General features: G+C 34.2%; 1 pseudogene; it reads right to left on the reverse strand.

Moving 5' to 3' along the window:
• Positions 1 to 13,138: 13,138 nt before the first annotated feature.
• Positions 13,139 to 13,436, reverse strand: LOC101130578 (HIG1 domain family member 1A, mitochondrial-like; annotated as a pseudogene).
• Positions 13,437 to 13,869: the final 433 nt, after the last annotated feature.

Here is a 13,869-nt window from a genome sequence, read left to right on the forward strand (position 1 = left end):
CACACCAAATAATCTGGAATGTCTTGCAATGGGTCCCCAGATGATTTTTAACCTGCAACCAAGGTTGAAAACTACCGCCTTAAACTCTAGGCCTTCAACATGTGCCCGGGTACTCAAATTCCCAGCATTGAACATGTTTTTAAGCTTTATGCACAACTAAAATAGGTTAACAATATCTTCATCAGGTCAACAAGTAAGTATTTCAAGTTCGCTCCCTGGTCATGCAGATTCCATGAGACCATCGTCTCTCCATGTTCAGAAGAGTTTTTCAAATGATAGTTGCAAACTGAAAATTGAGGTCTTTGAGACAGGTGAGCTTATTCTAAGCTGCCTTTAAAAAGATTTGATCAGACGCAACTTGAAATCATGGAATGAGTTCAAAATACCGTAAAACAGCGCACCACCTGGTGATTATATTGGAAGTTGCAAAATCCATGGCTCTGATTTCTCAGTGGCATAATTAATGGTACTCAGTAATGGCTGCACATCAGTACCACCTGGGTAACTTTAAAACTATCAATACCTAGGCACTCCCAGAGATTCTGACTGAATTGATCAGGGATAGGACATGGGCATAGATATTTTTTAAAAGCTTCCTAGATAATTTTAATCTTAGCTATAATTGAGAATCCCTGAACTATGAAAACACCAACAAAGTCTTCCTTGGCCCTACTCCAAACCTGCCTTTGAGATGACCATTCGCTTTCCATCCATTTTCCATGCAGCTGAATACAGAAGCAGGAAATCTGTGACTCACTATGGAAATAATTTTCTACTGAGAGACAGACTTGTCAAGAAGCTAAGCTTTCTCGTTTAAAAGCATTTCTCAGTTTGGAATCCCTGATATTGTACCTAAGTCAGTTTAATTAGAGTTGGGTTTTCTCAAAGTTCTTTGCTCATAAATTTAACGCCAATCATCTGGGTCTCTTCTATATGTGCCTACTCCCACTTATTCATTCATTTAACAAGCATTAACAGGGCAATTACAATTTGCCAGGCAATGTGCATAGGTGCTGACAGCGGAGAGATAAAATAGAAACAGACAGAAAAGGTAATTACAATCCTCTGGTTTGTTATATAATGAAGGAAGCACAAGGTACTGTGAAGGTACCCAGATAGGAGAGCCAATGAAAGTCTTTTACTATGTACAAAATGAGTGAGAGTTTTCTAAACAAAGACAGGAGGCATGAGGACTCCAGGCAGAGGGAGTAATTTATGCAAAGGCCTGGAGGTATTAAGAGAGTAATACATTAGGAGTAGTTCTATATGCTGAATAGTATAGAGAGTGTAGAGGCATTAAGTTGGAGAAATAGGCAAGAGTCAGATCATGGACTTCCATAGTTTTGGATTTACATTATAATGAGGACTGTGCAGGAATAACATGATGCATTTTAAGTTAGAAAAAAATACTTACTGAGCAACAGTAAGACTAGATTAGAGAATATCAGTTGGAAGGTTACTGTACTCATCTAGGCAAGAACACAGACGGTCCTGAATCAAGCGAGGGTTACTGGCAGCAGAAACAAGCACCAAATGGGATCTATTAAGAAGATAGAAACAGCAGGATTTTACTCCTAGAGGAATACGTTGAGTGTAGAGAAAGTGCTCTGTCTAGCGTCATTTAAGTGACCTTGATTTGAAAATAAACATTCAAAGGCAACCAATGCATGTTGCAGGAATGAATGGAGGCATTCGGGGCTCCTGTGGGGATGGAGTCCTTAGGAACACTAATATTCAAGAGTGAAGCAAGACCCCTTTGTCAGTTAAGCATGTTGCTGTACATTTTCCCCACATTTTGGTTTCTCTTTTTACTCAATATTGTCCCTTAATGAACAGAATGATTCTAATTTTAAGGTAGACAGACAGAGAGAGAGAGAGAGAGAGAGAGATAGGTAGATAGATAGATAGACAATAGGTGAATAATAGATAAATAGCTATTTTTTCCCCTTTATGATTAGTGATTCTGTGTACTCTTTTGGAAGTATTCTCTGCTACAAAATCATGAAATTATCCTATTACGTCATCATCTTCCGGACACTTTAGTGTCTTACCTTTTGAAATTAGACATATAATCCTCAAGGAATTGATTTCTGTGCTTAGTGTGAGGAGAGTCAAGATTCTTCTTCTTTCTATATGTATATCCAATTGCTCTAATATCATTTATTGGAAGTACTTTTTTCTCCCACATCCCTGAAGCATCCACACATGTTTGGTTCTGTTTGTGGACTCTTTGTTCTGCACCATGGTCTATTAGTTTCTTCTTGCCTGAGTGGCACACTGTTTTCATTAATGTAGCTTTATAAGAAGCTTGAAATCCAGTGATAGAAGTTCTTTAAATCCTTCTTCTTCAGAAGGCCTTAGTTGTTCTTGACTATTTGCATTTCATATAAATTTTGAAATCAGATTTCCAATTAACATAAAAATCCCTGGAGAAATTTAAACTAGGATAACATTGAATCTATAAATCTAATGTGAGGAAAATGCATCTTTAAAACATTAAGGCTTCTAATTCATGAAAGTGGTATAATTCCTGCATATATTTAGGTTTTCTTTATGTTTCTATAATATGTTATAGTTTTATGGTACCTGCATTAGATTACTTATTAGATTTCTCCCAAGGTGCTTGATGTTTTTGGGGCTATGGTTAATGGTATCTTCTTAAGACACACTTTATTGAGGAAAAATTCTCACACAACAAAACGCACAGAATTTAAGTGAATAATTGACAAATTCAACAAATGTCACACCAAAACAATCAAGAGATAGAACATTTTCTTAACCCCCAAAATTGTTTTGTCCCTTTGTAGTTGTTCAAATCCCACTCCCTGACTAGTCAACCACTTATCACATTAATTTGTCTAGTTCTAAAATTTCACATACATAGAATTATATATCATGTATCCCTTGGTCTGGCCTCTTTCACTTAGCATATTTTTGAGATTCATTTGCATTGTTGGATGTAATCCATTTCATTTTGTTGCTGAAGAGTGTTTCATTGTATGGATATATCACAATTTGTTTGCCATTCAGCAGAGTGGTTGGAATAGTTTACATCTCGAGCAGTAAGGTATAGCTGAGAGTACAGTTGTCCCATGTCCTTGCCAACATTTCTTGTTCTATTTCTTTTCTTTCTTTTTTTTTTTTTTTTTTTTTGCTTTTTTTATACTGGTAAGAACTCCATAGAAATGGTAAATATAATTGTTAATAGTTATAATTGTTCCCATTCTCAGAGAGAAAATCTTTCAACTTTTAAACATTGTGTATGAGTGATTTTTGTTGTCGATTTTAAAATCTGGATTCTTAAATCAGATTAAGAAGACTTCCTTCTCAGTTTATATGTTTTAAGAAATTATATATCAGCATTGACTTTTCCAAGTGCATTTTTGGCTTTATTTATGTGATTGTATGATTTTTCTCTATTTTATTTTAATGTGGTAAGACACATGGATACTGGCCGGGCACAGTGGCTCACACCTGTAATCCCAGCACTTTGGGAGGCCAAGGTGGGCGGATCACTTGAGGTCAGAAGTTCGAGACCGGCTTGGCCAACATGGTGAAACCCCGTCTCTACCAAAAAAGTACAGAAATTAGTTAAGTGTGGTGGTGGGCACCTGTAATCCTAGCTAATTGGGAGGCTAAGGCAGGAGAATCACTTGAACCTGGGAGGTGGAGGTTGCAGTGAGCTGAGATCACACCACTGCACTCCAGCCTGGGCAACAGAGTGAGACTCTCTCTCTCTCTCTCTCTCTCTCTCTCTCTCTCTCTGTCTCTGTCTCTGTCTGTCTCTCTCTCTCTCTATATATATATACACACACATACACACACACAGATATACATATATACATATCATATATGTATATATATACACATACATATATACATATGTATAAATGAATATATTTATATACATATATAAATGTATATATACACGTATACATATACATATAATATATATGTATATATATGGATACTGTAAACTAAAAATAAAATTCTAAGCTCCCCATCAACTGAATGCACCCATTTTGGCCAAGGGGATTCCAGAAAACCTTTAAAAACTTAGTTCCTAGCCACGAGGGCTTGGGAGGTCAGATATGTCAGTAATTACTTTTTATTACCTCTCCCTTTTATCACTGGACACAACAACTGACCAACATTAACGTTAAAGTAAAGATCATAGAACAGACTTTTTGTGGCAATAAGATACCAAATTATAAAGAAGACCTACGGCCATGCCAGGCAAGGGTTAAGTTATGCACCCCCTACGCTTAAAGAATAACTGTGTCCTAACTGCTGCAAGGGTCTTCTTTTTCTCTAGCAGCTAAATGAGGATTGGCCTTAAAATAAACAATATTAAAACAATTACAACTCATCCAGCTCACAGGCGCTGACTAACTGACCTCCGGTTCCACCAGCCATAACTACAGTTTTGATTGGACAAGAGACTGACTTCAGTAACTTTCCCAATAAAAGACCACTAACTGTGGACTGTTTCTGGCCGGTTTACAGAAGCTACATACTTGAATGCCTTAGGCCTGAAAAGACCTTTTCATGTAAAGGGCCTAATTTTAATATATTTAAATATTAAGTCTCCACCCCAAAATGAATGTATAAACATGAGTCATATGTTTCATGTATGTTTGTTCAATCCACATGTGTCAGAACCACCTTCATGAATATTCATAGCTCCTCCTGTAACATGTTGAATATGAATGTTTCACCAACCCATTCAGCATAAATCTCCTGCCCCAACCCTTCGCCTTCCAGGTGCCTGTCTCTGGTCTTGGCTGGAGACTATGCTTCCCAGCCTATGGGATGGTTACCTTGCAGGCTGTAACCCCTTATAAGAAATAATATCTCCTTCCCTTTTCTAAATGTATACATATTGTGTTTTTCTTTTAAGTTAATACTCTTTAAAATATTAAACCAACAGTGGATTTCTAATATTAATGCAATTTTATCATGATTTTATATATCACTGGATTGTGTTTGATAGCATTTTGTTTAGAATTTTTGCATCTATATTTATTTAAAATATTTATCTTTAATTTTTTTCTGGTAAAGTGTTTTCAAGTTTAGGAATCAAGATTATGCTGACCTCATAAAATTAGTTGTGAGATGTTTCTCTTTTTTGTTTGGATGTATTTGAGTCATTTTTTCCCCTGAACATCTGATGGAAATCATCAGGAAAATCAACTGGGCCTGGTGTTTCGTTATGAAAAGGTTTTGATTACAGATACAATTTATATAGTAGATAGGGGACAATTCAGATTTTCTCTTTTCTCCTGTTTTAGTTTTAGTAGCTTGTGTTTTTCTATATATTTTCTCACTTCATCTAAATTTTTAATGTTTTTAACTGAATTAGGTCATTCTTGCACTGCTATAAAGAAATACCTGTGACTGGTTAATTTATAAGACAAGAGATTTAATTAGCTCACAGTTCTTCAGGCTGTACAGGAAGCATAGCGGCATCTGTTTCTGGGGAGACCTCAGCAAGCTTCCAATCATGGCAAAAGGCAGGGGGAGAAGTCACATGACATGGTGAGAACAGGAGCAAGAAAGTGGGTGAAGTGCCACACACTTTTAAGTGACCAGATCTCATGAGAACTCACTCACTATCACAAAGACAGTACTAAGCCATGAGGTATCTGCCCCCATGACCCAAACACCTCCAGGACCCACCTCCAACATTGGGGATTACAATTCAACATGAGATCTGGGTGGGGAAAAATATCCACACTATACCACTGACATACAGTTGTTCAGAGTAGTCTCTTGTTATATTTCTAATGTGATGTTCATCTTTTCATTCCTGATGTTGATTATTTGCCCCTTCTTTTTTTTTTCTTGATTGGACTGGCTAAGTGTTTACATGAACTTTTGGCTCTATTGAGCCTCTAATTTATACTAGTTTTCCATTTCACAAATTATGCCCTTATTATTTATTATTATTTTCTCCCTTTTACTAATAATTATTTTTCTATTCTTATAGTCATTTTTAAAATGGATATCTGTATCATTCATGTATTCTCAGCCTTTCTCTTTCTTTTAATACTGTACGCATATAAAGCCCAAGTTTTCTTTAATGCAAAGTTTATGTACATCCTACAGTGTTAGATATGTAAATATTTTAGTTGTCAGTCAGTTGAAAATATGTTCTAATTTCCACTGGGATTTTTTGTTTTACCCATGAGTTATTTAGAATTATCTTGCTTAATTTTCAAATGTATTTTTTACTTATTATTTTATTAGCCCTTTTTAAAGTTTATGTTTTAGATATAGAGAAAAATTACAAAGATTGTACAGAGTTCCCATATACCCAACACCCACTTTCTCCTGTCATTAGCATCTAGCATTAGTATGGTCCATTTATAACAATTAATGAAACAATATTGATACATTATTACTAACCAACATCCACATTTTATTCAGATTTCCTGTCTTTATCTGATGTTCTTTTTCTGTTTCAAGATTCCATCCAGAATATCACATTATATCTTGGTCATTGTGTCTCCTTAGGCTCCTCTTGGCTGTGACAATTTCTCAGATTTTCCTGCATCTGGTGACCTTGACAGTTTTGAAGAGTGCTGGTCAGGTATTGGTAGAACATACCTCAATCAGGATTTGTCTGACATTTTTCTTAGGATAAAACACGGATTATTTGTTTTGGGGAGAAAGACCATAGAGGTCAAGTGTCATTCTCATCATATATCAAAGGTTCATGCAGTCAATATGACTTTTTAATTTAATTAATTAATTTATTTATTTATTTTCATTTTTTTTGAGACAGAGTCTCACTCTGTTGCCTAGGCTGGAGTGCAGCAGTGCGATCCCAGCTCACTGCAACCTCTGCCTCCCAGGTTCAAGCGATTCTCCTGCCTTAGCCTCCTGAGTAGCTGGGGTTACAAGCACGTGCCAACACGCCCAGCTGATTTTGTATATTTAGTACAGATGGGGTTTCACCATGTTAGCCAGGCTGATCTTGAACTCACAACTTCTGGTGATCTGCCCATCTAGGCTTCCCAATGTGTTGGGATTGCGGGCATGAGCCACCTTGCCCGGCCGACTTTTTATTGTTAATGTTGACCTTGATCACCTGGCTGAGGCAGCATTTGCCAGGTTTCTCAACTGCAGTTAGTCTCTTTCTCCTTTTCCATACTACTGTCTTTGGAAGGAAGTCAATATGTGCAGCTCACACTTAAGGAGTAGAGAGTTAGGCACTATCTCTTTGAGGGTGGCCTATCTACATAAATTATTTTGAATTCTTCTGCACAGGAGACTTATTTTTTCTTCCTGCTTTAATTTATATCAGTATGAACTCATGGATATTTATTTTATACTTTGAGTTAAAATGCAATACTACTTTATTTAGTTGCTCAAATTATTTCAGCTTTGGCCTTTGGGAATTCTTTCAGCTGGCCCTTTTGTCCTTTTGACATATCTCCATTTTTGTGCTTATGTATTTAATTTTTTATAAGATGTTCTAGGTTCAACTTGCATATTTTCTTTTTTTTTTTTTTTGAGAGGGAGTTTTGCTCTTGTTGCCCAGGCTAGGGTGCAATGGCGCAATCTCGGCTCACCGCAGCCTCCACCTCTCGGGTTCAAGTGATTCTCCTGCCTCAGCCTCCCAAGTAGCTGGGATTACAGGCATGTGCCACCATGCCCGGCTAATTTTGTATTTTTAGTAGAGACGGTGTTTCTCCATGTTGGTCAGGCTGGTCTCGAACTCCCAGCCTCAGGTGATCCACCCACCTCAGCCTCCCAAACTGTTGGGATTACAGGCATGAGCCACTACTACACCTGGCCATCTTGTATATTTTCTGCCCAGTCCTAGAATCCACAATTTCTCCTAGGATCCCTGGTTCCTTTTATTGGCAAATGGTAATAGACACCAAGATCTGGGTGCTAAGTGTGCTCATGACTACTGAGGTGCTGTTTCTATGCTTTCTAAGCAGACAGAATAAGGAAATATATATGTGTGTACTAACCTGGGCATATGTACATATTAACAATATTTTTATGTTACCATATATATTTACATTAAGCTAAACATAAGCTCATACTGATATCTCCAACTCTAATCCATTACCACATGGATAATTGTAGCCTTTTTCCTTTGTTTATTGGTAACTTCCCACTCCAGCAGAGAGAAACCTGGCTCCCATCATCTGCCATGCATTTACTCAATGCCATATGTATATAGTGGTATCAGAATTATTAACCTATATCCCTATAGGAAACAAATATATCAATTATAGTACAGTAATTGTGAATAGTTCCTTTTGCCTTTAATCTTACAAATGCCACTCATTTTGAAAGTTATTAGGTCAGTACATTTTCCTTTATCCCATTTAGTGAGATTGTTTTATATATTAGTGATACAGTTAGATTCTTTTGTCACATTCTGCCTTTCATCTTGTGATCTCCTGGCTTCCTAATTTTTAAAATTTGCATACAGTGTTTTATTTTTGTGCTGTGTAGTTCTATGAGTTTGACAAATGCTTAGTGTCATTACACTATCATTCAGAATAGTCTTAACTGTCCTAAAAAAATTCCCTGCATTCCACTTATTGAACCTTCCCCACACTGAACTCTTGGCAACCACTAAGCTGTTTACTATCTCTATAAATTTTCCTCCTTCAGAATGTCACATAAATTGAATAAATCATACAGTGTGTAGCCTTTTAGTCTGTCTTTCTTCACTTCACAATATGCATTTAAGGTCCATGTATGCCTTTTTATGACTTGAGAGTGCATTTATTTTTATTGATGAATAGTGTACCATTGTATAGATGAACACCAGTTTATTTATTCAGCTATTGAAAGAACATGTTAGCTACTTTCAGGTTTTGGTTATCATAAATAAAGCTTCTATAAACATTCACATACAGATTTTGCGTGGACATAAGTTTTCAAATCAGTTAGGTAAATACCTACGGGCATGATTGCTGAGTCATGTGGTAAGACTATGTTCAGATGTGTATAAAGCTGCCAAGCTGTTTTCCAAACTGGCTGTACCATTTTGCATTCCTTCCAACAAATAATGAGGATTCCTTTTATTCTGCATCCTGTCTGTACTTGGTGGTGGTGTTTTTTTGTTTTTCTATTTTTTTTTTTTTTTGCCATTAAATCAGGTATATGGTAGCATTTCATTGTTGTTTTAATTTGCATTTCCCAAATGACAAATGAATTGAACATGAATAAGTTCTTATATGTTACTTGTCATCTGTATATCTTCTTTGATGAGATGTCTCGTCAGATATTTTGCCAATTTTTTAAGTGGGTTGTTTATTTTTTCACTGATTACTTTGAATAATTTCAGATACCAAAGCAGATACCAATCCCTTTATCAGATAACTTTAGTAATGTTATCTTCCAGTCTGTGGCTTGTCTTTTTGTTCTCTTAACAGTGTTTTTCACAGAGCAGACATTTTAATTTTAGTAAAGTCCAAAATATCAATTTTTTATTTTATAAATTATGAATTTGGTGATGTATCTAAAATGCATTACCAAACCCAAGATCAAATAAATATTTTTTCTCATGTTTTCTTCTAGAACTTTTATAGTTTTGCATTTGGTATTTAGGTCTATGATGGATCTTGAGTTAATATTTGCAGAGGATGTAATGTCTGTGTCTAGATTAGTTTTCTAGGGTATGAAAGTTTAATTGTTTCAGTACTATTTATTAAAAATACTGTCCTTTCTCCTTTGAATTGCCTTTCCACCTTTTTCAAAAATCAGTTTACTGTATTGGTGTGATCTAATTTCTAGCCTTTCAATTCTGTTCCTTTGATCTATGTACCCATTCTTTTGCCAACACCATATCATCTTTTTTACTTAATCTTTATATTAACTCTTGAAATCAGCTACTATGAGTTCTCTATTCTTCAGTATTGTGTTGACTATTCTGGGTCCTTTGCCTTTTCATATAAACTTTAGAATGAGCTTGATGATACCTACAAAATTGCTTGCTGAGATTTTGATTGGGATGACGTTAAATGTATAGGTTGAATGAGAAAAAAAATTGACAGCTATAGCCTTTCAACTCATGTGCACATAAAATATCTGCATTTACTTAGATTTTATCTAGTTTCTTTTATCATTGTTTTGTAGTGTTTGTTTGTCCTTGTTTTTTTGGTTCTGTAAAAATTTTGGTTGTTTTATATCTAAGAAATTTTTGTGTGATATTGTAATTTTTAAAAATTTCTAATTAACAATTGTTGGTATATAGAATAAGAATTGACTTTGTTTATGAATTTTGTATCCTTTCACCTTACTAAACTAACTTGTTAGTTCTGGTATTTATTGGTTGTTGATTGTTCGTGGTGCTCTACATAAACAATCATGTCATTTGTGAAGAAAGGTAGTTGTATTTTTTTCTGTCCAGTATGTATATCTTAGTTTTCTTTTTCTTGTCTTATAATACTAGCTAGTATTTCCAGTACAATATTGAATAGAAATGTGAACAAAGGATATCCTTACCTTTGCTCCTGATCTTCAGGGTAAAGCATCCAGTTTCTCACTATTAAGTATAATATTAGCATCAAGGTCTTTTGTAGATAGTTTTTATCAAGCTCCCTTCTATTCCTGGATTCTTGTGAGTTTTTATCATGAAGATGTGTTGGATTCTTTCAAAGGTGTTTTCTGCATCAATTAATGTGATCACATGATTTTTCTTCTTTAACGTGTTTTCCTAGTGGATCACATTGATTGATTTTTCAAATTGGAATACATTTCACTTGGTCATTGTGTACTATTCTTTTTGTACATTATTAGATTTGATTTGCTGATACTTTGGTGAGAATTTTTGTGTCTATGATTATAAGAGATATTAGTCTCTAGTTAGCCTTTATTGTAATGTCTTTAGCTGGTTTTGATACTAAAGTAATGCTGGCTCATAAAATGAGTTATAAAGTGTTTTTTGGCTTCTATTGCTGGAAGACATTGTGAATAATTGATATTATTTCTTGCTTAAATGTTCAGTAAAACTCACCATGAAACCATCTGGGTCTAGAGCTTTCTTTTTTGGAATATTATTATTAGTCTCATTTCTTTAAAATATACAGAGCTTATTCAGGTTATCTCTTTCTCTTTGTGTACATTTCAGTAGTTTGTGTCTTTCAAATAATTGGTCATTTCATTTAACTTGTAGGCATAAACTTATTCTTAGTTTTTATTTATTATATTTTTATATTCATGGAATCAGTAGTGATGACCTCTCTTTCATTTCTGATATTGGTAATTTTTGTGTTCTTTGTTTATTGGTTAATCTGACTAGAAGCTTATTAATTTTGTTTATCTTTGCAAGGAACAAGCTATGGATTTTCTCTGTTGTTACCCTGTTTTTAAATTTAATTAATTTCTGCTCTAATTTTTATTATTTTTTCTTCTGTATAAATTATGCTTAAAATGTTCTTTTTTTAGTTTCCTAAGGTGAAAGATTATTACTGATCTCAGATATTTCTTCTTTTCTAATATATGCATGAAATGCTATAAACTTCACTCTAAGCAATGCTCTCACTTTACCCACAGATTTTAATAATTTTTATTTTTATTTAGTTCAGTTTTAAAAATCTTTTTTCTTGATACCTTTTCTTTATTCCATGAGTTGTCTAGAAGTGTTTTTGTTCAATTTTAAAATAGTTGAAAATACTCTGAGTACCTTTTTGTTCTTGATTTCTAGTTTAATTCCATTGTGATCTGAGAAAATACTTTGTATGATTTCTAGTTTTTCAGATTTTTAAAGGCGTCTTTCCTAGCATATAATGTGGTCTATCTTGGTGAATGTTCCATACAAGTTTCAGAAACTTGTGTATTTTGTTGTAGTAGGGTAAGTAGTCTATAAATGTTAATTAAATCAAGTTGATTAATAGTTATGTACAAGTTATCTATATCTTTACTTATTTTCTGCCTATTGTACCTATCAGTTACCAACAAAGAGGTGTTGAGATTTCCAACTACTATAATCTCCAGTATAATAGTGGATTTGCTTATTTTTTTTTTCACTTAAGTTTTGTCTCATATAGTTTGATGATCTATTTTCAGGAGCATGCAGATTTAGAATTGTTACGCAATCTTAGAGAATGTGCTCCTTTATTATTGTATGATGACTCTCTTACTCTGAATAATTTTTCCTGTCCTGAAGTCTGCTTTGGCTAAAATTAATGTAGTTTATCTAGATATCTTTTAATTAGTGTTACCATGGTATATATCTTTCTTCATTGCTTTATTTTTAAACTATCTAAATCTTTATATTTAAAATGGTTTTTTGTAGACAACTTATACTTCGGTCTTGTTTTGTTATCCACTCTGATAATCTCTGTTTTTTCATTGTTACATTTAGATCATTCTTTTGGATCTTCAGAATTTCTAAGAACAGGCTAATTCATCAAACTTTTTAAAAAGTGTTTTTCATTTTACCTTTGCATGAGCACTTAAAATACATATTTCCATTTCAAGATGACAAAAATTATTCTACTATAACAGAAGCAAAAATATATTTCTGCAATTCTGCAATTATAAAAGAGCTAAACTAATTCATAATTAAATTATTTTTATGTTTACAATTGTGATTCTGAAATCAATACTACTACCCTGCAGCTCCATTTTAAGCTTTCTACATTTAGTTTAAACACACACACATACTCTCAGTTGTGGGAGGCTTTACAAGTTATATTCCACGGACTTTTTGAAAGAGTTCTAAATGAGCCAGCCAGTCCACAAGACAGGCGTTAAAAAGTTAAAATAATGAGTGAAAAGGACTCTTATATAACATCCAAAGCATGCAAGATTCTGCAGCAAACTGGGAGTGCTTCAGTTCAGGTTGGGCCTGCTATCTTCTTTAGAACTAGTTTCATCTTAACAGTTTAAGAAAGTGGACATTTTAACACCTTCAAGTGCATTTAGGTGACGTGTTTCTTTGTGTTAATTTGACTCCCCTGAATGACCTCGTTAGTGAACTAGTCACTCATAATTTGGTCACCAGGCAAATCAAGCCTGCAAGAAAGGAAGCCAATATTCAACATACCATATTGTCATCTGAACCCACTCAAATAATTTATTTTCAACATAAACATACATCTTCAATAATGAGATGTCTACGAGAGCAAGCTCCTCCAAGACCAAGACAGCATCTCTTCTTTTAAGGCTTAGGTTTTGCCTAGAAGTTCCAATACATGGAGTAGCCCATACCAACAGTCATTGCTCCTGCAACAAAGCCTCTGACTGCCCTGCACATGTGGATCAGGTGAAGGGACATTTTAGAATTTCTCCTGCTCTTCGATTTGTCGAATCCACATGCAACAATTGCTATAAAACCTGCCAGTCCAATGGGAGAAGAATAGTGCGTCTATAGCTTTTTGAATAAGTTTGGATCTGTGATATTCAGCATATGATGAAAGGAAAACATCTGTGTCTGTTGACATAGTGATTGCTTGAAGGATCTCCCAAGAGCAAGAAAACTCCGCATAAGCCAACTGGCTTCTTCACCAAACTTTTGATCCCACAAACTTTTGAAGGGAAAAAATTATACAAGTATTTGTTTCTTTATCTATTCATTATCTCTCTATTTAATTGATTTGGAAGTCATATTTATATAATGATAAAAAAATTATATGCCATATACAAAAATAAATTTAGTAAGGACTAAAGATTAAAGAATTTTCATATATTAAATTATATATTTTATATTATAAAATATTTTTTCTCACTAAAATAATATTTTAGGTATTGAAACCAATAGTTAATATCCTAAGTATTGAATTCAATAGTTTAAAGGTATCTTTTGAAAATCATGAATTAATACTTTGTCTTACAGCAATTTGAAGATTCGAAAGTTTACCTAATAATTGTTGTAATGGGTGCTACAGTTTA

Source organism: Gorilla gorilla, chromosome 11, assembly GCF_029281585.2.
Source record: "Gorilla gorilla gorilla isolate KB3781 chromosome 11, NHGRI_mGorGor1-v2.1_pri, whole genome shotgun sequence".
In the NCBI taxonomy this organism is placed as follows: Eukaryota; Metazoa; Chordata; class Mammalia; order Primates; family Hominidae; genus Gorilla; species Gorilla gorilla.